We start from the raw sequence: 25,122 nt of genomic DNA, 5'->3' as shown, positions 1-25,122 counted from the left end.
CTGCCGCTTTGCTAATGTTCAGTCTGCCCTTCGTTACATCACTTCAAAGCTGTTTGTGAAGCATGTGGAGGAGGAGGAGTGTTGTCAGAACAGGGTGCAGAAAGGTTAGAGCAAAGGCTTTGGCACTCGGGGACTCCATCAGGCACTTGCCACCATGGAAGGGCCCAGGCTGTAGTGGTCAGTGGCATGGGCTACTCTCCTCTCACGCTCTTTGCATAGATCTGGTCTAAACAAACAGAGCCCTTAGAACTCACCCTGTCCAAGTGAGCTCACTGGTTCTCTAGTTCTGAGAAAGGTGGGAAACTGCCCTCTCACAGCCCCCAGGTTGACAAGTAGTCACCCCTCACGGGCCCTGGGGCAGCCTTGGCACTGGCATTTAGTTAGAGCCCAGAGGGAAAGTGGGACCGAACCCAGGTCTAAAGGGCAGGACTCACAGGATTTGATGAGAACTGTTACTCTGGTCCAGATGGTTTTGTATCTGAATTATAGCTCCAACCTGAAAGTAGACTATAGCCCAAATTGTCTGGGGAACATTTCAGAAACCTGAAAGGTGAGAGAGAAGACCTAGGTTGATTTTATTCAGGAAAATTTTGACTCTGTTAAAAGCAAATGCATTTGCATTGGAACACTGCAAAGCTCAAAGAATATACCAAATAGCTCTCTTTATGAAACAAATTATCTGAGTTATTTAAGAAACTAATTTATTTTTTTCTTTTCTTTTCTTTTTTGGCTTTTTGGATCACACCCAGAGATGCTCAGGGGTTACTCCTGGCTCTGCATTCAGGAATTACTCCTGGCAGTGCTCTAGGGATCATATGGGATGCTGGGAATCAAACCCAGGTCAGCCGCATGCAAGGAAAATGCCCTACCCACTGTGCTATCGCCCCACCCCTGAGAAACTAATTTCTTGAATGCCCAATTCAAAAAAGTGTGTGCCAGGTCAATAAGGGTAACACTGACCATTGGGGTTGCCCTTATTGGAGGGGACTTTTAGGGAGCAGCTTCTGTACATACTGATGGGTGTGTGCTTATAAGGGAATGATGCAAGAAACACTGATACAATGTCATTTCATAATAGTAATAACCAATTTAATGTTATTATAAAAGTAAACACATTAAATTTTACAGAAAAAGTAATACTAAAGAATGAAGTAATCAAAACTTGGAGACAGATGAAAGAAATGCAGAAGTAGGTTTATTTCAAGTTATATATTATTGATTATTAGTCCAAATATTAGCCCATATTTCTTAAATACTTAAAATATATAAAACTGGGTGCTTCAAAAGGTTAGCCTGTTGTTGCCATGGTGAGAAACAACGAAAGGCTCCAAGGGTTGAGGATAAGCTCCCAAGAGCTTTGGAGAGAAAAGCAGAGCAAATAGCCAAAATACACATCAGAAAAATCTCACAAATATGTGGTGGTTAGGGATACTGTGAATTGAGTCAGAATGGAAGTTGATATTCACAACTCTATTTGCATGAGTTCTGGATGCAAGGAGAGTGCCCACACATGCAAAGCTGCCAGTCACAGCTGATAGGCCTGCTGTCCCCAGAAAAGCAGAGCCATCCATGTCCGCAGACTCGAAGGTCCTCGGGCAAAGCTGCCTACATTTTGAAGACTTGAGGGGTCCTCAAAGGATCCTAAAAATTAGGCTTTAGGGTTACCTTGAATTCTGAGGATGTGCATTTCCATCTTGTCATAAACATGCACTCTTGTTATGTTGGTTTCTGAATCAACTTTGCTTTTGTTGAAATAATTGATTGCTTTTGTTTAAGACTGGTAGTGACAATTATTTACAGAATTATTTTTAAAACCAGTGTTACTGCCAGATTCTTTTGATATATTTTCTGGCAGGTAGACCACTATGAAACTAGGTATGGGCCATTATGAGAGGCAGATCAGGTAATGAGGCAAGTGAACTCCCAGCAGTGCCCACTTTGTATTTTGCTGAGGCACTGTAGCACTGTCGTCCCGTTGTTCATTGATTTGCTCAAGCGGGCACCAGTTACATCTCCACTGTGAGATTTGTTGTTACTGTTTTTGGCATATCGAATACGCCACGGGTAGCTTTCCAGGCTCTGCCGTGTGGCGGGATACTCTTGGTAGCTTTTTGGGCTCTCCAAGAGGGACAGAAAAATCAAACCCAGGTCAGCTGCAGTGCAAGGCAAATGCCCTACCCACTGTGTTATTGCTCCAAAGGGAAAAATTGCGTTGTTTGTGCAGAAAAGCATTGTATATTCAGTAACAACCTCTTAGTTCTCCTCCAAGTTCAAGTTCAAATATTTTCTTTAACTTAAAAAAATGTATTTAGATATTATTTACATAGTTGTTTACAATAGTTTTTTATAATGTTCTACCTCCAACCTCACGGCCCAGTGTCGCCATTCATCTACTTTTAACTCCTAAAAGAATCACATTATCAGCGAGCAAGGAGATCATGCAAAACATGACTTTAGTAATTTGAGCAAAGGCAGCAGTAAGGATGGGTGAGGGACCAAAAAAGTAGGCAATGACAAGCTCATCAGAGGCTCTGCTATACAGAGATGAAGACACATGATCCACAGAGGGAGAGACAGACTGGGATGGGGAGTGAGGATATGGAGACCACGTTCTGTCTGTGACATTCTGAAATTGAGACTCTAGCAAGAGCATTTGGGTGTTTAGAATCTCCACAGGTCCACCCAGCATGAGCTACACAAGTCTGGACGTCTACAAACATGTCCATCACTTTTGAATTTGTGTTTTGCAGTTATGTTTAATACATATATTTGTGTCTTACAAAATATTCAGATCTCGTGGGGTTTGTCCTCTTAGTCATTGTTTCACTCATCAAGTAAATATTCTTTGAGTACTAACTATGTGTTGGACCTTTTACTAAGAGACTAGAATGGCAAAGTTGACTAAGAGTAAGGAGGTGCACCCACAACTCACAGCAGAGTGTAGTGTAAATAAAAGGATTCATACAAATTTATACACAAATAAACTTTATTGGGGAGTGTATTGGGCAATGCTAATGCTTAGTAAGAGGAATGGGCCATCAGGGAGAGGAGGCTGCATTCCCAGACAGTCACTCTGGGGGAGGAGGTCATATGTAAAGGAGAAGCAGCACCCCATAGGCCTGGTAACTTGAGGGCCACCTGAGGAACTGAAAAACACACAGGTATTTTACAACCTTAACTTCTCATATGTCACAAAGGTCTACTTCTCTGTTTTAAACATCTTTTCTTTTTTTCTTTTTTTTTAATAATTTATTTATTTTTAATTAGAGAATCACCGTGAGGGTACAGTTACAGATTTATACACTTTTGTGCTTATACTTCCCTCAAACAAAGTTCGGGAACCCATTCCTTCACCAGTGCCCATTCTCCACCACCCGTAAACCCAGCGTCCCTCCCACCCTCCCCAATCCCATCTCCCCCCCAACCCACCCTGCCACTGTGGCAGGGCATTCCCTTCTGTTCTCTCTCTCTAGCTGTTGTGGTTTGCAATAAAGGTGTTGAGTGGCCGCTGTGCTCAGTCTCTAGCCCTCATTCAGCCCGCAACTCCCTTCCCCCACATGGCCTTCGACTACAATGTAGTTGGTGATCGCTTCTCTGAGTTGCCCTTTCCCCGGAACGTGAGGCCAGCCTCGAAGCCATGGGGTCAACCTCCTGGTACTTATTTCTACAGTTCTTGGGTCTTGAAGAAGTAAACAAAGTCATTTTGAGTTCAATAGTATACTCTATTTTAAACAAAGTCACATCAGGTTTACCTGCAACTAATGTATTCAGGAGGTCGATGCTCTGATAACATACTTGTAAAATGCCCAGCACCTGCAGATCCCCCACTCCGTGACGAGTGTGCTTGTGCTCACTGCTCTATCAGCGTGTGGTGGTGCCATGCTCATGTGTGATTTCCAAATGCAGCCTCTGAGGTGAGCTCTGGGTAGCATCAGGGTCTTTCTTTCCCACCGTGCTAAACCAACAGGTGCTAGAACATGTGCAAGTCATATACGCCACAGCAGAACTCACAAGACTCCCAGCTTCCTCCAACACACCACCAGGCCCCTTTCCAGGTGTTCTGAGTCTGTATGAGGCACTGAGTCATTTGTAAGTGGAACTAGCAAGGTGCACCCTCAGACCAAACAGAGAGTGGGACAGAAACTCAGACTCTCTGGTTATCTACTAGCTCCAGAACGGTTGAGTGAGGAATTCGTTCATCTTCTCCCATAAAATAGCAATAAAACTATATCATATTTTAAAAACTGTGTCAAGACCTTGGAAATGGATTAAAGGCATGTGACAAATTGAAGGTTTATGTTCTAGAAGACACAATGATCCCAGGTGAGAGCAATAGCAAAGCTTTTGCTTACCCAACCTTTCATTCCAGGACATTCAGTGCTATTCTACCTGGGCAGGGAGAGTCATGAAAACCATGACCTTGTCGCCAAAGGTGCCCATGTGATTCATGGAGGAATAGGCAAAATGTAAACCCAAACCCAGAGGCATTATCAAAAACAATACAAAGCAAACAGATGAGACACTTCTGAGATGGCAGTGCCTAGGACCCAATAGTAAGTCTGCAGATAGCATGATGGCTCAAGGACATAGCTGCAGTTCTGAGCTGGGAGAGGGAGTACAGTGCCAAGGACTGTAAACTCAGGCCTTATTCATAAAAATAACAAATAGAGTAAAAGGGTAAATGGAAATTCTAGAGCTGAAAGTATAGTAAATTCATAGTAGAATTCAACATAATTTTATCCAGTTATAGAATTTTTTACTAAATAAAAATAAAAAATAAGTTTTAGAAGTAAATTATATTATTCCACAAGCAATTTTGCTTTCAGATTGGTTAAAATAACCCCACATCACTGCTCACTCTTCAGTGTACCAGACCCACAAGTCAAAGGAAAGAACTGATCAAAGAAAGGCATGTATGTATATCTATAATAATATAAAAATAATTCTAAATAATCAAAAAATCATTGATGAGAATCCTCCTAAATTAAAAATCATATTGAAAATACACTGTAAAAAAGATAGTCTAATGCTTACTTGAGTTTTAATACATAATGTGTATCATTGTTTTCTCCTTGCTTGACAAAGCTTCATCAGCAGATTCACCACTTTTCAATATGTATGTGGTCAGGACTCTTTTTATTTCTCTGTTAAGAAGCAAGATTTATTGTTGTGGGGTGGGATGGATTGGTGAGGGCTAGGATGGGGAGCTCCAAGGCTCTCAAGATTGCGGTGTCCCCCATTTGTCCAGAGACCCAGGATTTGGGACATATTTGTTCCCACAGTCATTTGGGATGAGCTGCTTCTCACCCACAATATCTTCAAACTCATCCATGTTGAATTTGGTACGTCTTCATTTCTTGAAGCTGTGGATCTTCTGTGACCAGGGAACCTGATGTTGGCCTGGTGCAGAGTCTCAATCACATGTTCACAGTTTACTGTGGATGAACATGACTTGGCCAATGGGGACTCTGGCCACTGTGCCCTGGGGTTTTCCAGAGGCCTCCCTACCCCCACCCCAACCTACACATACCCATATACCTGTTTGGAGCCTGAGGTTGGGACCAGCATGAGAGAAAATAGGGACATCCACAGCAGAGACTGTCTTCAGAGGGCTGTCTTGATAGAGCTTATGAGAACCACAGGCTGCTACACTCTGGGAGAGTCTGCTTGCTGTCTGCAACCATTTCACATCAAGCCCCACAGGACAGAGAACAGGATCGCCTCATTGGTTGCACAGTCTGTAAGAGGAAATCACCATGCTATGCTTTTCTTGGGACCCTCCCACACTCACTCTTCAAGATCCCCTTTTGTTAACCTCATCAACACTGAAAAATTCACAGGAAATATGTTGCAAGCTGTGGCTTTGTAAGAAAGTGACAAGAAGGAAATCACCTAAAATGATGTTAAATTGTATTTTGAGCACATTATGTGAGATTTTGTTTTGTTTTGTTTTGTTTTGGGATCACAACCATCACTGCTCAGGGTTCACTCTGGCTCTCTGACCAGGGAACACTCGTGGAAGGGGTTGAGAGACCATAGAAGTTGCTGGGGACTGACACCGGGTTGGCTGTGTGTGAGGCAAATGCCGCCTGCTATGCTTTCTCTCTAGGCCTGAATGTGCGACTTTTATTAAGATTGTGATTGTCAGTTACCTCCTTGTATTTCCTCTAAAGAAATCTGACTGACAATTTTATGATAGTAATCTAAATAATGCCTACTTAATAAAATACTAATATCTATAAAATGATCCAATCTCTACTATAACTACAAACTATGACTGCACAAATGTTTCATGTTATGAAATCTCAGTGCTGAGGAATCGGCTTTTCAACAACAGAGTGCAGAGATTGCCTGTGTATGGCCCTAGATTTTATCCGGGCACTGCAAGTAAATAAATAAACAAACAAACAAATAAATAAACAAATAAATATCACCTGTCCTAGATACCGACAAAAGTGGAAAGGAAATGTGCCAAGTCCCATAGTTTCAGAGATTCTACGGTTGTCCTTTTCTCTCAGAGCCTCATTCACCCATCCACCAATTGTTTAGGTTTCCAAGTGAGCCAGACTTCCAGGAAGTTGATAAGTTTGAGTTCTTTTACTCCAATGTTTAGTTTCAGAGTTTATGACCATTTTTCCTCAAATGTTCTTTCCATCTTTTCGAGCAAATTTTCCTTTAGGTAAAGCCTATGCTATTTATGTGAACATATAAAGACAGCTTGCCCCAGGACCCACAGCAAGATTCCTGGCACTGAACTACTCTGCCAACATGCTGATCTCCCCTCTCCTCCTGAGCAGTTACCTACAGCCCCCACCTTCAAAGTCTTTTCTAATAGTGCCTTCCAATTTCCCTGGCGAGAAGTAGATGTTTCACTCTTAGAAGAAAGAGATGTGTTTGATTCTTTTTTTGTTATTTAAAGCACTTTATTATATACATTTCCAAACATATTCATATCCATATAACATGCAAAAAATTACATGGCATATGTTTGTGCCTTTGTTTTCTCTTTTTTTTCTTTTTTTAAAAACTCATCAATAATAACTCTGTTTTATAAAGTACAAACTTTGATGAATGAAAAAATGGTGGGTCAGTGAAGAATATTGAGACTGAGTACAGTTTAATGTCAACACCTTAATATGTGTTTAGATAATGGCAGTTTTGTCCGAACACTACTCTATATGGTAAGTTGAAAAGTCACATAATATCTGAGTAGGATTATAAAACTGGCTTTGGCTTCAAAAAACCTATGAACAAATCTGAATCCTCTACATAATGAACATTAACCATCGAAAGCAACTGTATTTAGGCAATTATGTTGGAGAATTGGAAAAAATATTAAAATTTCTATGGTGTCATTTATCACATTGTCAAAAGCCCAATCTCTTTATATCTCATTATATCTGATGGACTCAAATTACATTAAAGGGGAATTTTGATAGTTGTACTAAATAAACGAATACAAATGGTAGTGATCAGATCATGTAGATAGTAGAATTTTAAATGGTTGACTTATTCTGATATAATTTTTAAAATTTATTTATTTTTTAATTAGTGAGTTACAGTGAGGGTACAGTTACAGATTCACACATTTTCGTGCTTGTTTTTTCCCTCATGCAATGTTTGAGAGCCCATCCCTCCACCAGTGTCCATTCTCCACCACCAATGAAACCAGTATCCCTCCCACCCCCCAATCCCAACCCTCCGAACCCACTCCGCCTCTGTGGAGGGGCATTCCAATTTGATATATCTCTCTACTCTTGGGTGTTGTGGTTTGCAATAGGGGTATTGAGTGGTCATCCTGTTCAGTCTCTAGTCTACTATCAGCACGCATCTCCCTTCCCGCGCAAGATCTCTAATCAATATTACTTGGTGTTCATTTCTCTATCTGGGATGACTTTCCCCCAAGGTGTGAGGCCAGCTTCCATGCTATGGATCAAACCTCCTGGTATTATATACTATTATTCTTGGGTATTAGTCTCCTACTCTGTTGTTTTATATTCCACAGATGAGTGCAATCTTTCTATGTCTGTCCCTCTCTTTATGGCTCATTTTACTTGGCATGATACCTTCCATGTTGATCCATGTATATGAAAAATTCATGACTTCATACTTTCTAACAGCTGCATAGTATTACATTGTATAGATGTACCAAAGTTTCTTTAACCAGTCATCTGTTCTCGGACACTTGGGATTTTTCCAGATTCTGGCTATTGTAAACAGTGCTGCGATGAACATATAAGTGCAGATGTCATTTCGACTATACCTTTTTTTTCTCCAGGATATATTCCCAGAAGTGGTATTGCTGGATAAAATGGAAGCTCAATTTCTAATTTTTTGAGAAGCATTCATATTGTTTTCCAAAGGGGCTGGACCAGTCGGCATTCCCACCAGCAGTGTAGAAGGGTCCCTTTCTCCCAACATCCTCTCCAACAGCGGTTGCTTTTGTTCTTTTGGATGTGTGCCATTCTCTGTGGTATGAGGTGGTATCTCATGGTTGTTTTGATTTGCACCTCCATGATGATTAATTATGCAGAGCATTCTTTTTGTGCCTTTTGGCCATTCGTATCTCTTTCGTGGAAAAGTTTCTGTTCATTTCTTCGGCCCATTTTCTGATGCGGTTAGATGTTTTCTTCTTCTAGAGTTCAACCAGTACTTTATATACCCTTGATATCAACCCTTTATTGGATGGGTATTGGGTGAATATCCTTTCCCATTCTGTAGATTGCCTTTGAATTCTGGTCACTGTATCTTTTGCGGTGCAGAAGCTTTTTAGTTTAATGTAGTCCCATTTGTTGATCTCTGATTCTACTTCATTGCTTAGTTCTGTGTCATCTTTGAAGATACCTTTAGCTTCAATATCGTGAAGGGGTTTTCCGACTTTGTCTTTGATGTACTTATGGATTGTAATCTGATGTTGAGGTCTTTAATCCATTTTGATCTGATTTTTGTGCATGGTGTGAGGTCGAGGTCTAAGCCCATTCTTTTGCATGTGGTTGTCCAGTTGTGCCAGCACCATTTGTTGAAGAGACTTTCCTTGTTCCACTTCACATTTCTTTCTCACTTAGTAAAGATTAGATGATCATATATTTGGGGTTGTGTGTAGGGATATTCCACTCTGTTCCATTGGTCTGCGGCTCTGCCTTTGTTCCAGTACCATGCTGTTTTGATTATTTCCACTTTGTAGTAAAGTTTGAGGTTGGGGAGGGTGTTGCCTCCCATCATCTTTTTCCCAAGATATTTTTAGCTATCCGTGGACGTTTATTGTTCCATATGAATTTCAGGATTGCTTGATCCATTTCTTTGAAGACTGTCATGGGTATCTTTATAGGGATAGCGTTAAACTTGTATAATGCTTTGGGGAGTATTGCCATTTTGACGACATTGATTCTCCCTATCCATGAGCAGGGTATATGTTTCCATTTCCTCGTGTCCTCTTTTATTTCATGGAGTAGCGTTTTATAGTTTTCTTTGTAGAGGTCCTTTACTTCTTTAGTTAAGCTAATTGCAAGGTATTTGATTTTCTGGGGCACAATTGTGAACGGGATTGCTTTTTTCATGTCCCTTTCCTCTGTCTCATTGTTTGCATATAGAAAGGCCATGGATTTTTGGGTATTGATTTTATAGCCTGCGACTTTACTGTACATGTCAATTGTTTCTAAGAGTTTCTTATTAGAGATTTTAGGCTTCTCTAGATATAGTATCATATCATCTGTGAATAGTGAGAGTTTGATTTCTTCCTTTCCTATCTGAATGCCCTTAATATCTTTTTCTTGCCTAATGGCTATTGCTAGTACTTCCAGTACTATGTTGAAGAAAAATGGTGAGAGTGGGCATCCTAGTCTTGTTCCCGATCTTAGAGGAAAGGCCCTTAGTTTTTCCCCATTGATGATAATGCTTGTCATAGGTTTGCGGTAGATGACTTTGACTATCTTGAGAAAAGTTCCTCCAAAACCCATTTTGGTGAGAGTTTTTATCATGAACGGATGTTGTATCTTGTCAAATGCTTAATCTGCATCTATTGATATGATCATAGGGTTTTTATCTTTATTTTTGTTGATATGATGGATTATGTTGATTGATTTCCGATTGTTAAACCATCCTTGTATCCCGGGATGAATCCCACTTGGTCATGGTGTATAATCTTTTGGATAAGTTATTGGATTCTGTTTGCTAGTATTTTGTTGAGGATCTTCGCATCGGTGTTCATCAGGGATATTGGTCTATAATTTTCTTTGTTAGTGGTGTCTTTATTTGCTTTTGGTATTAGGGACATATGTGCCTCATAGAAACTGTTCGGGTGGGTTCCTGTATTTTCAATTTCTTGGAAAAGCTTGAGGAGAACTGGCAACAGGTCTTTAAATGTTTGGAAGAAGTCGCCAGTGAATCTGTCTGGAACTGGGCTTTTGTTTTTTGGGGAGACTTTTGATTACAGTTTTGATTTTTATGGGCCTATTCATGTATTTTAAGTCTTCTTGTTCAACCTTGGGAGATTGTGGGAATCAAGGAATTCGTCCATTTCTTTTAGGTTCTCTTGTTTTGTGGCATACAGATTTTCAAAGTAGTCTCTGATGATCTTTTGAATCTCCTTGGTTTCTGTTTTGATGTCCCCTTTTTCATTTCTGATTCAGTTTATTAGGGTTTTCCCTCTCTCTTTCTTTGTGAGTCTTGCTAGTGGTTTATCAATCTTATTTATTTTCTCGAAGAACCAGCTCTTGGTTTCATTGATCTTTCGGATTGTTTTTCGGGTTTCCATATTGTTAATTTCTGCCCTAAATTTTATTATTTCTTTCCTTTGATCTGGTTTGGGTTCCTTTTGCTGGTCCTCTTCTAAGATCTTGAGCTGCGAAGTCAAGCTATCTATATAGGCCTTTTCTTCCTTCCGGAGGAAAGCTTGCAGAGCTATAAATTTTCCCATTAACACAGCTTTCGCTGCATCCCATAGGTTCTGGTAGCTTGTGTCTTCATTCTCATTTGTTTCGAGGTATTTTTTGATTTCTTTCTTGATTTCCTTCGTGACCCACTCATTGTTCAATAGTGAGTTGTTTAATTTCCAAGTGTTTGATTTGGTTCTCCGCGTCTGTGTGTGATTAACTTCCATCTTCAGTGCATCATGGTCTGAGAAGATAGTTGATACAATTTCTATCTTCCCAATTCTATTAAGGTATAATTTGTGACCCAGAATGTGGTCTATTTTGGAAAATGTTCCATGGGCGCTGGAAAAGAATGTGTATTCTTTCTTTTGGGGGTGTATAGCCCTGTGTAGGGCCATTAGCCCTGTCTCCTCCATTTCTTCCTTCAGAGCCATTGTTTCTTTGCTGAGTGTTTTTCTTGTCGATCTATCCAGAGGTGATAAGGCAGTGTTGAAATCTCCAACTACTATTGTGGTGCTAGTTATGTCCTCCTTAAATTCTGTTAGGAGTTCTAAGTATTTAGCTGTTCGTTCATTAGATGCGTATACGTTTAAGAATGTGATTTCTTCCTGTTGTACATATCCCTTGATGAATAGAAAATGACCTTCACTGTCCCTTCTGATCTTTTTTAGCCTGAAATCTATGTTGTCGGATACTTGTATGGCCACCCCAGCATTTTTGAGGGAGTTGTTTGCTTGCAGGATTGTTTTCCATTCTTTGATTTTGAGTCTGTGTGTGTTCTGACTATTCAGATGTGTTCCTTGTAGGCAGCAGAAAGTTTCATTTAGTTTCCGAATCCATTTTGCCACTCTGTGCCTCTTGATTGGTGCATTTAAACCGTTAACATTAAGAGAAATTATTGTCATGGAATTTTGTGCCATCTTTCTGTAGAGTTTGTTGTTCTTGTAGGTTTTTTCCCCTTGTCTTATAGTAGCCCTTTCAGTCCTTCTTTTAAGTTTGGTCTTGTGTCTATAAAGTTTCTGAGCTGTTGCTTCTCCGTGAAATAGTGTATGGTTCCTTCAAGTTTAACTGAGAGTTTAGCCTGGTAAAATATTCTTGGTGAGGTGTTCATTTCATTAAGTTTTTTCACTATATCCCACCATTGTCTTCGGGCTTGGACGGTTTCTTCTGATAGGTCTGCTGTGAATCTAAGGGGTGCTCCTGTGTATATGAATTCCTTCTTTGATCTTGCTGCTTGCGGTATTGTGTCTCTATCCACGGCATCCATCATTCTGACTATGATATGCCTTGGGGATTTTTATTTGGGTCCCTTTTAGCTGGCACCCTTTGGACTCCTTGAATCTGGATGCCTGCATTCTTTAGCTCTGGGAATTTCTTAGCAATGATGTCTTTAATTGTGTTTTTTTTCATTGGGATTGGTTCCCTGTGCTTCTGGTACTCCAATGATTCTTATGTTGTTTCTCTTGAGGTCATTCTCTAGGACTCTAATTTGCTCTAGATCCATTTTGAGGTCTTTTGCCATTATTTTTTGTTGTCTATATGCTTTCTGCAGCTCATCTTCAAGCTCACTGATTCTTTCTTCTGCTGTAGTCATTCTACTTTTGAGGGCTCCTACCGAGTTTTTTTTTTATTTCATCTACCGATTCTTTTAATTGTGTGACTTCTGTTCATAGCTTTGAAATTTCTACTCTCATTTCTTCCTGGACTATCTTGGTGGACCGTTCCAATGCTGCATCCATATCCTCCCTTCATTTATTGGATGTTCGTTCCATAGTTGGTTTGAGTTCGTCAACCATCTTTCTGATTTCCTCTCTGAAGTCTTTATCTGAGAGGAGGTTGTATTTCTGGGAAGTCCCTGCTGAAGTTTCTGAGATCCTCTCTTCCATCTCTCCTGGTGGTGGGGATTTTCGCTGTTTCTTTATGTTGTTATGGGCTTTACTGTCAGGCGCTCTCCTTAGCTTGAGAGGGTCCTCAATTGAAGATGTGGGGCTATGACTTTTTACAAAGGACTCTATGTGCAGCTTGATGTGTTCACTGACAGTTTATGTGAAATTGGGATAGGATAGGCTAGTTGACTATTAACATATAGTGACTAAGATGACCAGGGTATTCTTCAGAGGAATAGATTGTATCTATTGTGGCCAAAGCACAATGCAAGGGATGGGAGAAATAACTGCGGCCTCTCCAGAAGGAGGCCACGCCCCCCTTTGCGGCCATGCCCCCTGACGTGAGGACATGCCCCTAACAACCTGAGCAAGAGGAGGAGGGGGTCAGGGCGGGCAGTGAGGTGACTGAGAGGCGCGAGGCGGGGTCTGGGGGCTTCAGAGCCCCAGACAGCGGGTGGGTGGGATGGGAGAGCTTCTCCACACGGGCGAGATGTGTTTGATTATTGATGTAATGTTTGTATGTTCCTGTCGAAAAGGATTTTGATGCACACACTCAATATAAACTAAATTTTGCAGATAACTTATGAGTCAATAAAACTTGTCTTTACAATAAATTTTTATTTTTTTATTTTTTAATTAAGTCACCACGAGATTCAAAGTTACAGACTAGTATATTATGCAGCTGTTAGGAAAATGAAGTTATGAAATTCACTTATAAATGGATAGACATGTGGAGTATCATGCTAAGTGAAATGAGTCAGAAGGAGAGGGATAGACATAGAATGATTGGACTCTTTGGTGGGATAGAAAAAAAGCATCATAGCAGATCAAAACAACCTTGAGATACCACCTCACACCACAGAGACTAGCACACATCCAAAAGAACAAAAGCAACCGCTGTTGGAGAGGATGTGGGGAGAAAGGGACCCTTCTTCACTGCTGGTGGGAATGCCGACTGGTTCAGCCCTTCTGGAAAACAATTTGGACGACTCTCAAAAAATTAGATATTGAATTCCCATTTGACCCAGCAATACCACTGCTGGGAATATATCCCAGAGAGGCAAAAAAGTACAATTGAAACAACATCTGCACATGTATGTTCATCGCAGCACTGTTTACAATAGCCAGAATCTGGAAAAAACCCGAATGCCCCAGAACAGATGACTGGTTGAGGAAACTTTGGTACATCTATACAATGGAATACTATGCAGCTGTTAGAAAAAAGGAGGTCAAGAATTTTGTAGTTAAGTGGATGGGCATGAAAAGTTTCATGCTGAGTGAAATGAGTCAGAAAGAGAGAGACAGACATAGGAAGATTGCACTCATCTATGGTATATAGAATAACAGAGTGGGAGACTAACACCCAAGAACTGTAGAAATAAGTACCAGGAGGTTGACTCCATGGCTTCGAGGCTGGCCTCACGTTCCGGGGAAAGGTCAACTCAGAGAAGCGATCACCAACTACATTGTAGTCGAAGGCCATGTGGGGGAAGGGAGTTGCGGGCTGAATGAGGGCTAGAGACTGAGCACAGCGGCCACTCAACACCTTTATTGCAAACCACAACAGCTAATTAGAGAGAGAAAACAGAAGGGAATGCCTTGCCACAGTGGCAGGGTGGGGTGGGGGGGAGATGGGATTGTGGAGGGTGGGAGGGACACTGGGTTTACGGGTGGTGGAGAATGGGCACTGGTGAAGGGATGGGTTCCCAAACTTTGTATGAGGGAAGTATAAGCACAAAAGTGTATAAATCTGTAACTGTACCCTCACGGTGATTCTCTAATTAAAAATAAATAAATAAATAAATAAATAGTAAAAAAAAAAAGCATCATATGAGACTCAAGGACAGTAGAAAACAAGGGACAAGAGGATTGTTCCACTGTTGGAAGCTTACCTCAATTGTTGGGGGGATGGCATTTGGGATAGAGAAGGGACCACTATGACAAAGATAGTTGGAAATGATCACTTTGGATAAAAAATGAGTGATAAAAACATATTAAGGAACAAATATGATAATTTCTCATTATCTGTACTGCAAACCAGAATAAACCTTTTTTAATTTAAAAAAAGTTTTAAAGTAGTTCACAATATTTGATTATATTTAATATTCAAACACCAATCCCACCACCAATACACCTTGCCACCACCATATTTTGGGTGTTTTCATCCTGAACCCCAACCCCTGCCCCAAAGCAGAACCAAAATAATATTATATATCCCTTTAAGATTGGTTGCCTCCTACTTTGAATCCCTATCAAGTGTGGTGCAGTGCTCTTGGAGGAGTATGGGTATGGTGTGTTCTATGAAATGTCTTGCAGCCACGTTCACTGCAGAAAAGGTCCAGGAAAAGGCACACTCTTGGGTGAGGCTTGGTTCAAGCTTGTGGAGAGTGGCTGTGAGCAGGTCAGTGGTTGAGTTCTAGAGGTTTTTGGCTGCCAGAGCTGGGTCCCTTGGGGCGGGGAGGGGTCTCACCTGCCCCCCCCCTGGGGTGCCCCGTGTGTAAACTTATTTTTAAGATCACATGTTTGGGTGTTAGAGTGATAGGAATCTTTGTGGTTAACACATTCTACTTTCAGTCGCATATAGATATTTACTAATTGTTTCTGTGGCTCTGTCTGCCTAGGTAATCAAGTTGACCCGGACTTTCTGTTCTGTTTGGGTTGGCTTTATGTCTTATGACTTATTCATCTCCAACCTATGATTTACGATCCATTGCTCTTTATGATTTCTGATCTATTCATTCCGGTTCCTAGAATGGGTCACTCAGAGGAACGGCCCTTAGCTATCTGCCTCCTTCCTAAGTTTCCCACTACTACCCCGATGCATCAGATAAGGCATTGCTTAAGTCAAAAGAATTTTGCAGATGCAAGGAAGTTCACAGAAATGGAGAGGAAAAACTGCAATTTAAACTTCACACATTACATTTTCCTACTTCTGCTGAAATACCATTTGTCAAAGAAGCTGCTGTGGTCATTTGGGTAGGCAGATGCTGGCCTGCTATGCCATTTCTGCTATGCCATTTCTGTTTGCTGTATGGACAATATCTGACCTGTGAGGTCCAGCTGACATGTCCTCTCTCCCGGAGCCTCACAGGTACTGTGGGTCTGATTCCTAGCAACAAGTGTCCTGCTTTGTACCCTTCCCACCCAGTGAATTGTGGCAAAGCAACCCAGTAAGAAACTCCTTCTTTTTGTCCCACAAGGTGTTGTATTTTCCAGAAATACTGTTATATAAAGTGATCTGTACCCCTACTCTGGATGTAAGTTTTAGGTAATTGTTTAGTTGCGATCCATTGACGTTAAACCATTAATGAAAACACCTTGTTTTTTCAATTTTTTAAACAATAAAATTAATTAAATGATGTTTGTTACAACAATAAAAAAAAGCTTCACACAGGAAACCAAAGGGAAGACACCATATTTCATTGATTTTGAGAATGTGTTTCTTCCACACCTCTCCCCTCTGCAGACTTTGGGGTGCCTTGCAGAATGAACACAGCTCTGATGATGCATTGCCACCTGAGTCATACCAGCTCACATCCTTCAGGGACTCTCAGTTGGGCACTTATGAAAATTACCCAGTGAACATGAGGATCCTAACAAGGGGTGATCTCTATGAACTTACTCCTAGCTCTGGAACCAGCTCGGCTGAGAGCTCAGGGGATAATCTGATAAGCCCTGTCAAGAAGAAAGCAATCAGTTTACCTAGGAGGCTGCAGAACCACGTTTGCACTTCAGTCTGTTATTTGTAACAACGTATAGGAGGAATCAACTGGAGGGCCCTTTGGCAGAGCAGCTGAACTTAAAGTGCTCTGTCTACCCAGAAGGTGCTATCAGCATTACAGATGCAGGGAACTCTGATACCTGCTCCAGCACACCAGCATCTGAGCACATTCATTATGGTCTGTGTGCTCAGTCCTTTAGAGAAAGAACTATGCCTGAGGGGATATCCCTAGAGCACTCATATTGAAAAAGAGGAAAGGGGCCTGGAGGTGATTCAGTTTGTTTGAGGCTTAGAGATGTATCCCCAGCACCATAACCCCAAAGCAAATAGAAGCACAACAAGGTAGGTGGGGAGTGGGGAGTTAAACAGTGGTTGTCAAAGTCTGGGGCTGAACAAGAGGAAAGGAATTCTAGACTCCTTGTGTGGAAATGTGTGCTTAATACAGCCTCCTCTCTGCACACCTTAAACTGGCTATGGTCATGTGGTAGGAAAAGAGACTAAAGGGATATAAACATGAATGGTGGAAAGTGGGAGGGTGGACAAAGATTAAGAACAAAGACTCACCTGCGCTTCAAAACCCACAAGGTGAGGCATAAGAGAAGGGCCAAGGCAGGCACCAACAAGGCCCAGACCACCCAGCTGGTGGACGGGGGACATCCTGGAACCGGAAGTACACGAGGATGCTACCTCAGATGGCCTTCCACTCACGTTGGGTAGCCTAGCACTCCTCACCTCTCACATCCATGCCAGCAGAGGGCTCAGGTGCGCCGTGATCACTCACCTGCCTATTGGTCCTTGACACTGTGACTTCGCACCTTAAGGCCTTTGCTTTTAGTCCTATTGCCACCCGAGTCCCAGAAATAATCTATTCTCCCATCCTGGTCACCCACTTTTTATTCTGTCTCCCTTTCCACCCTTTTTCTTGCCCTCTGTCACCTCCCTCTCTTCCTTGCTTCCTCCCACTCTCTCTGTCTCTTCCCCCCTTCCCTTTTCTCTCTCTTAGTTCTTCTGGCTACCCGTCTTTCCTCCACTTACAAGCCCTCTCTCTTCCCTCTTCATCTGTCACTCTCTCGCTTCTCTTCCTGCTTTCCTCCTCTCTTTTTCTTTATCCTCTTCCCACTCTTTCCCCATGCCTCTCCACTCCTCCCCTTTGCCCCCTCTTTTCTTGCCCCTGATAAGCTCCACCCCCACAGCCCTGGGCCAGAGGGAGGTCAGGACAGACCGTTTTCCAGTGGGACCCAGGCGTCTTATCCCAGTGGAGGACGATGTCCTGTCCTCCCAGACCGCTGTGCTTCACTCTGCAGGCCAGACCAGCTGCCTCCTTGACTGCCACATCCATAGTCACCCGGAGATACCACATGCCATCAACGTTGGGCAGGGTGTTCCCTCGCTGAGTTCCTGGCTGCTCCTGTTCCCCTTGCACTCACATGGCCCAGAGGGTCCTGGGGTAGAATCCTGATACGTGGCACACGAGCAGAAAGCAGCCAGGTCCAGGGGCCAGGGGACAGCCAGGACTCAGGCCTCACTCGAAAGGAAGTGACAAGTGTCAGGTACTGATTTTCATGAAGACCTTCAGACACCTCTGAGTTTTATTGGGAACCCTTTCACTCCTTTTTAAATCATGATTTACTGCTGCTTCTTATTCTTGGGACTTTATCAGGAGGAAATTTGGGGTCAGCCTCACTGTGTGTTGGAAATCAACCCTAAGTGTTTTAGACTTCACCGGTGAATTACCCCTTTCCTCCTCCCAGAGAAGCTTAGCATGCCCTTGCTAGCATCCCTAACTTAGTTAAAGTTTATCTTTAACCTTTCCCTTGTATTTTACCTCTCATTGTCACAGTTCCACAAGTCAGTCTTGATTACTTGTAAGCCAAAACTTTCTGGTAATTCTGAACTTGTATTTGTACTGCTTTGTAGTTGAAGTGTTATATGTTTGTACCTGCTTTTCTATTTCCCCTGTAGCCTTTTTATATTTTACTATATGGCAGTGTTCTTTGGTTAAACACAGAAAGACCATTAATGCTATGGTCCTAATATTTGGGAGTTGATTGACACTATAATATATCTACTCCTGGGCATAATTGCTTGGTCATAACTACTTGACTCAAGCTTCAGTTTCTGTAGTTCCTAACATCCCAAGAGGGAGGTCCAGCCGTGGGACTGGGATGGATGCAAGTGGCAAAACTACCCGGCATCTAAATGAGGCATTCTAGAAAGCATAAATGCATGGTCTTGATGCAAATTGTTACAACCTAAGAGACAGGACCCCCATGGGGAAGGACTAGCTGAACTGGCCTGAGGACTTAGTCTGGGATTTACGGTAAAAGCTTTGCTTGCTCTCAGAGCCCAACTAAGTGTTAAAAGCCTTGCTTGCTCTCAGCCCAGAGAACTAAGTGTTGGGATCTTTGTCTCTTACTGTGTTTATCCAAACAACTGCAAGTATTGATAACTTATATAATTAAACATAAAAGCAGTGTAGTTGTCCCTGGGAGACAGAGTGTCTTCTTGAGTGGATCTCCCTAAGAGTATTTCCTCTGCCAAATGTTTATCTATGTAAGTGACCAATCACACTTGTCCTTCCTTCAAGCCCCCTTAGATGTTCTATAAGTATGCTAGCAACTCTGCATTAAAAGGGCCAGTTTTGCCATCAGACTGTGGTCCCCAGCCTCCCTGTCTCCCCATCTGCCTCTCTGTGTCTCTGTTGGGGAGCCCTGGGGATGCGGGGAGGCGGCTGAGGGTCACCGAATGCACACACGTGTCCAGCAGCAGCAGCAGCAGCCCCCGAGGATTACTTTGTGAATTTACACTGTGCTTCACCTCTCTGTGCAGGCAAGGATTGTATGTGCTTGGGGCAGCACCAAGCACAGTTCTGGCCCAGCACATGGTGCCATCTCTAGTCCTTACTGGGACTTACATTGTGGAATTCCCCAGCACAATCCTGTACCTCCAGGGAAGGTGATCTCACCTTGCCTCTGGAGTTCTGCCTTCCCTGCATCCAGCAGGCCCAGCAGGAACTTAGGGCAGGTGTCTACGAGCAGCTTCCTGAGAGTGTCGCACATGCCTTTGCACTACACGACAGTTTGGCACACCACTTGAGCTTTCCACCCACCCTCAGGAGCCGGCATACAGGTTTTATTTTTCAAGCTCAGGAAGTCCAGTTCTCCTAAAGCTGCCCTCAAAAAACTTTCTATAGACTTGCCAGAGAGCAGCCCACAGCCTACCGAGCTCTAGATCACAAAGGGGTCTGTATAGAGGGACAAACAGAAAAGCTTACTTTCAAAAAAATGAGAAAGGAATGAAGGAATGTGCTTGATGTTTTGGCAGGAGAACTGATGAGATGTGAACTAAGAAATCCAAAGCCATGACTGTAGTATTTTCAGTAGAGAAACGGCTTGGGTAGCTTGTTCCCAGGAGAGAAGTTGCTGCAAGGATGTGGGGATCTACCAGAGCCAATGATTGTGTGGCCTGGAAAATGCTCCTGGAGAAGGGAAGAGGGTCTGTCAGGAAGCCACAAAGAAAGAGGGTCAAGGAGAGTGTCATACTGCAGAGTGCTTGGGTTTTGAGAGGAGCAAGGGATGGAGAAGAAAGATTGTTATCCGTTGGACAAGAGCACAGGAAACAGCAGAGTTTAGAATACTTTGTGGAGGGATTGAACAGGATTTCAGCTTGGATAATTGTGAACATAAGAGGAAGGAGGGATGGGGGAAGATCAGAAGTGGCATTCTGAACCCAGGGAGACAGAGAAAAAAAGCCCTACCCAACATTCACAAATTAGCAAGCTGGACTCACATTTAAAGTGAAATTCACCAATATTATCCTGTACCTCCTGAGTGAACCTGATGAAGAAGACTCTGAACATGAACATGGCTCTACATGGGATCTGACTCTGGAGACCCAGTGGTCAGTGTCCAAGGCCCCATGGCCTTGTAGGTGTTGGGCCATTTTATGAGGGTGCATTGTCACTTAAGAACTGCTTCCATAATTCATTTTCATGAGGATTTTATCCTGTGGGGACAAAGGGCAGAGGCAGCCCTCTACCCCCCAGGAGTTTGAGGAGAGCTAATCAACTTGTTCCCAGTAGAACTGTGTCCAAACTCCTTGGCCAGAAGTATGGGTCCACTCCAGCCATGCACCCCACTGGGCAGCATTATTTCCAGGCTGCTCAGGGCCTGGTTCTGAGTTTGGAAATCAGGGATGTGTCAAGGCTTATTTTTCTATCTGGGAATCATCCTAGTGCTGTGTTTCCTTAGGGAGGACTCTGTATTTGACCACCTTTTTGGGCCAGAAGTCAAACTCCAGGGGAAGATGATCCCAAGTTCTGGCTATGGCAGCATCTTACCTTTGATGATTTCCCAGGTTTTTTCTCTTATTCCTTTTATAGGACTCTGTTGAATCCTGAAAAGGCAATAAAGACAGGCCCTGGGACTCATTCTCTCAGCTGTCTCTCTGTACTAGCTACAGACCCTCAGTATTCATGAACAACATGGGTCTTCACTAATTCAGGAGCTCTGTGGTTTTCTTCCCTTCACTTATGTCTAGAGAAGAAACACCCAGGGGAGGCTCTCTATGAGATTCCTTGGGTTCTTCCCTCCCTTGGATTCTTCCTTGGATTCTTCCCTCCATGTATTCCTTTCCTCCCTGCTCTGCTGCTCAAGAAACACATATGTTTTCAGTCTTCTGGGTGCTTAGACCTGTCAGCGAGGATCTGCTTTATGGGGCCAGTAGTCAGGGACTCTTATCAGTGACCTCTGTCGGCCACCACTGGAGAAATGCTGGGGTCAGACTCCATGGGTTTGGGGTTCTCCCAGACACCCCAACTCTAACTTCTCCTGTTATTGGTTGCTGATCACTAAATTTGGGACCATTCCCAGGAGCCTCTCAGGACACCCACTGTTTAATCTTTGGATAGAAATTCTAGACTGCCTATAATGGCTTCTCTCTAGAGGATCAGGTTTATTCTTTCCTGAGAACAGCTGTTTTCGTCTTCCCAACCCCAGGTATGTCTCCAGTTGGTTCAGAAAAGCAGAAATAACATAAGGGAAGAGAGAAATTTGTTTTCTTGGGTTGTCTGTTTTCTATGGTTTCTTAATTCATGGATGTTTCTAGGTGATTCAGGTGTATGGATGGATTCCTCTGGATAAAGGCCACATTACAAAAAAGATAGCGCTGCACAATATATGGGAAAGATTGCGTTAGTCACCCAGTTAGTTGGTTTTGAATTTAAGCAATCAAGAATAATGCTTTTCAGAGTAGAGAAAAAATTCTCTGAATCAAATGACTACCATTAGACAAATGAGCCTTGGGCTTCAGTTTGGGCAGTAAAATCTCAGACCTTCATCACTGTCCTGTGACCTGTCACAAAGGACACCTGCCAGCAACAGTGACTGCAGCAAGAGGAGGTGGATAGTCACAGCCCCTCCCTTTGCTCGTGCACCCTCTCTGTCTTTCCTGCACTACCTTCTCAGTGCCAGAAAGATCTAAGGTCATTTCTTATTTATTCCACCTGGAACTGGTTATTCTCTGGTTTATGTGATCACTATTTGAAGTATGCCAATTTCATACTCTGAAAGACCTAAAGTTGAACCTTTTTTTTTAATTTCTCAGGAAACGTTTCCCTCAGACTGCACTTTGTTTTTACCTCCAACTTTCCCAAAAAGGATGTTTTGCTTTTCAGAAACCCAGAAACCCTGATATATGATATAGATTTATGTGCCCTACTGAACTTTGTTATATTATCTACGATTCAAATATTTTTAGGTATTCTGCATTTTGAAATGTTGAAAAATACATTTCACTAGACTCCAACCTGTATTTTCAGAGAAACTTATATTAAAAATTAATATTTATAATTTATCAATATAAAGTATAAAACAAATTGGACTTGCTAAAATTATGAATAATTTTTTCCTAATTTTATAGTATTTTTGTTTCTAAAGTCTCTAAACTTTTTACAGCTGTAAACTCATTAACAATTCAGTATTTTCAATATAACAGTCCAGTATTTCATAGTAAAACACTGATTTTATTCTTGTTAATTGGATTTACTGCTGGAAGCTAATCTAAATTTATCTGAAAATACATTTCGCCATCATTTTGGAAGATTTGCTAGACATTGAAGTCTTGGTTTATGAACTTTCTCTTTTAGGTCTTTGAATATCCATCCCACTGCCTTCATTCCAACGTTTGTGTCTTAAAATCACTATTTGATCCTACTTCAATTCTCTTATCCATGACTTAATATCCTTCATTTGTTTTTCTTCCGTTTGAATGTATTTAAGTTATGTCTAAGAGTATATATCTTTGTTTTTATTTTACTAAGTGGTTAGAATTTGTAGATTCAAGTTTTTCATCTTTGGGAAGACTTCAACCATTACTTCTATAATACGTTTCTTCTTCTGTTCTCCTTTGCTCCTGAAACTTTCCGTCTAAATATATTTATGTACTTATGCCTGGGGGATGTTCATTTTTTGATTCTTTACTTGTTCTTCAGATTATAGTCGTATTAACCCATCTTTAGGCTTACTATTTTCTGCTATCAAATGTGCCTTTAAACCTTTACAGATGTTTTATTTCAGCTTCTGTAGATGTCAATTCCAGTGTTTCAGTTTGGATTTCTTTCTTATATTTTATAGTAATTTATTTTCAGTAATTAACTTATAAATGCCATTTCATTTAACTAAGTAAACATTATTTTATTTCTTTCTTTCAATTTAACTGTACTTATTCTTTTTGGACTTATTTTCTTGTCATATATTAAGGAACCATAGTTTATGTAGTTACTCACAGTTGAGTTTCATGACTACAGTTGTTTCAGCCCTAGTCCCTCCATAAGTATCCCCAGATTCCTTTTCACCTGCAAGTCCATCTTTTTGGTGACATGTTTCCAAGATTGACTATTTTAGTTTAGTTTAGATTTGTGTTCACAGTATTGCAGTCTTTGTAGTTTTATATATGTATATAAAACTTCATGTGTCTATGTATATGCCTGTACCACACCTCTACACAACAAATGAGCTCAAGGAACTTAACCCCTAATCCTGTTACTTCCTCTCTGACTTTTCTTGCTCCCCTTACATGCATTCAGCAATGTCCATTTATGGGAAATACATAATATAACCCAAAAATTGAAAGCCTTTCCTCTGAAATTGTTACATAATGCAAAGATTTCCATTTTTTGTACTGTTACTCAATAGAGTCGTGGAAGCCTCACCATAGCAAGCAGTAAGATAAAGAAATCAAAATTATTCAAATAGAAAAGAAGTTAAGCTCTCACTTTTTGCTGATGATATCATAATATACATCAAAAACTCTAAATCATGAAACAATTTAAATAACAAATCAATGTAGCAGATTGGCAGGCATTGGTGCCAAGGTGAGGCCAGGCACTTTTTTCATAATTATTTCATTGATTTCTATCCATATTTTTGTGCATTCTGAGAGATTGCAGGGATCCTGGTGGGGTCCCTAATGATACAGACAGTTTGAGGACAGGCCCAGGAGTTCTCCAGAGCTGTGAGAGGGTTGAAGTATGACCGCCTCTCTCCTTGTCCTTGGCACTTTAATAGAGCTTTGTGTTTACCCAGAGTTTTTGGCTTTGATGAGATCTAAATTATAGAGAACATGTAGCAATAAAGGAGACCCACAGTACAATTGCAACGCCCTGAACTTGCCTTAATTATCCTCAACCGAATAAGTATTTTTTATATCAGTGCTGGAGACAAATGATCGTGGGATGGCTTGAATTTTTTTTTTCTTTTTGGGTCACACCTGGCAATCCACAGGGTTTACTCCTGGCTCTGCACTCAGGAATTACTCCTGGTGGTGCTCAGGGGACCATATGGGATGCTGGGAATCGAACCTGGGTCAGCCGCATGCAAGGCAAATGCCCTACCTGCTATGCTATTGCTCCAGCCCCAGCGGCTTGGATTTTTTAACCACTTTTTTTTTTTTTTGCTTTTTGGGTCACACCTGGCAATGCACAGGGTTTACTCCTGGTTGTACACTCATGAATTACTCCTGGCGGTGCTCAGGGGACTATATGGAATGCTGGGGATTGAACCCAGGTCGGCTGCATGCAAGGCAAACGCCCTACCCGCTATGCTATCGCTCCAGCCGTAACCACTTTTTTAATAGGCAGAAATATAAAGGGCCATCTTCGTGCTGGTGTAAAGGTATGTGTTATGAGATGATACCTTGTTTATTTGCAGAAAATTCCAAAGATTGTGGTACTGTCCATGGAGAAGGCAGGAATAGCTGAGCTCCCTTGGCTCCAAATGGGCTGCAGGCTATTCTAAAAGGAGCACTTGGAGCTCTGTGCATGTGTACACATGTGTGTGCATGTGTCAGTGCATATGTGTTTGTGTGTACTCGGAACTACTTTGCCAGAAGTAGGTTTGATCGATGTACTATAAATGTTTTTACAGTCTCTGCCAAAAAAGAGTTTGGGGGAAAATAAAATACAATAAATTAATTTATAATACATTTTTAATAATTACTCTCAAATTATTTATTACAAAGACAGAATTGTCTGTGTTCCTTTGTCTATGTAAACAAGACATTGTCATGAAACCAATATATAGTAAAGGCAAAAAGCAGGGAGAAAAGCAAATATTTCACTTACCTCATGTTGCAGTCTCTTCCACAT

General features: G+C 41.7%; 1 pseudogene; it reads right to left on the bottom strand.

Annotated features, from left to right (window-relative positions):
• Window positions 1-138: 138 nt before the first annotated feature.
• LOC101541617 (T-cell surface glycoprotein CD1b-like) lies at window positions 139-25,122 on the bottom strand (annotated as a pseudogene).

Source organism: Sorex araneus, chromosome 3 (assembly GCF_027595985.1).
Source record: "Sorex araneus isolate mSorAra2 chromosome 3, mSorAra2.pri, whole genome shotgun sequence".
In the NCBI taxonomy this organism is placed as follows: Eukaryota; Metazoa; Chordata; class Mammalia; order Eulipotyphla; family Soricidae; genus Sorex; species Sorex araneus.
The sequence above is the reverse complement of the archived record's forward strand: the minus strand, read 5'-3'. Positions and strand labels throughout refer to the sequence as shown.